Consider the following 1179-nt stretch of genomic DNA (forward strand, 5'->3'; position numbering starts at 1 on the left):
AACTGAGTTGAATACGAAATATTTGTTTTCATCTCTCACCCCAAAGTATATTGTCATTTAAATACTTTTTTTTATGAAACACTTGTGCTACATTGACAGTTTATTTGGCACTGTAATATAATGGCATTTGAGTCTCCAATGGCCTGTATCTTCAGTTTAGGTCCTTTTCGATTTTTTCCTTTTATTTATTGATTTGAAACATTTTATTTGCATGGTGGTACACTGTATACTGCATAGCGACGTGTCTGATTTGCGTCATTTCTTATACACTCATGCAATAAGGCCGAGGTCTTGAGGGATCCGGCGCGCTGTCAGGTCAAGCAGTGCGTTATTGTAGATACATTAGTTACTGTACTATATGAATAAAGAGGGCCATTTGTATGTGTTTATGTGTTGGAAAGCTTTATTAAAATATTTTGAACATAACGAATTCCTTCGTCTGCTCGTCTGATGTGTAGTCACTGAAAGTGGAGAAATGTAAGATAACGAAGCCGGGACTGAATTCTATTTTTCAGAGGATCGACGTTCATTTTGCCTCATTCATCTTCGAAAAATCAGAACTTGGCTATTTTAGCATATTTTCAAGAAACTGTATTTTGCACGTGATTGTCGACTATTAGCATTCTAACTTTATTTTATATTCCATATATAATTATATATTCCTGCATCAAAGCCTAAATAACAATGCATTTCAATTTCTCCTTTTCTCAGGTCATGTCTTAGCCTACTAAAACCAAAAAGTGCTTGTTGATCCTCGGAACCTCGCCATATGCCAAGCATGTTGTGTAAGAATAATGACTTGATCATTTTCTGCTCCATCAAAAGCGGTAACTTTTCTAGACGTTGAACTGTAAAGTAACACGAAGCCTTGGGAGCAAAGGCCAGACGTGGTGGGTAATGGTGCCCTCTGGCTAGAAAGACATGTCTGTTAGTATTACTTTACAAAGCTCAGCCAGGCTTAATTATGATTATTAAAACAATTTCCATGACGGTGTCTAATAATATGTTCATTAGACAACAACTGTGTATGAAAACTGTCGACTGTAATACCTACATTCGTTTAATGAAACACATCGTTAAGGCAATTAGACCTCCAGAATGTGATTAAGGAACGTAATTACGACACTGTTCATTGCCGTAATTGGGTGTCTTTAATAACGACGTAGCACAGTGATCAGC

The 1179-nt window shown here is 36.6% G+C and overlaps 1 protein-coding gene across 1 annotated transcript in view; it reads left to right on the forward strand.

Moving 5' to 3' along the window:
- LOC106579536 (class E basic helix-loop-helix protein 22) overlaps positions 1 to 430 on the forward strand; it is a 2216-nt gene extending 1786 nt beyond the window's left edge. The window contains exon 1 of the mRNA XM_014159536.3: positions 1 to 430. This exon is cut by the window's left edge and continues 1786 nt beyond it. The gene's annotated coding sequence lies outside the window, so the exon portion shown is untranslated.
- Positions 431 to 1179: the final 749 nt, after the last annotated feature.

Source organism: Salmo salar, chromosome 19, assembly GCF_965601325.2.
Source record: "Salmo salar chromosome 19, fSalSal1, whole genome shotgun sequence".
Taxonomy (NCBI): Eukaryota; Metazoa; Chordata; class Actinopteri; order Salmoniformes; family Salmonidae; genus Salmo; species Salmo salar.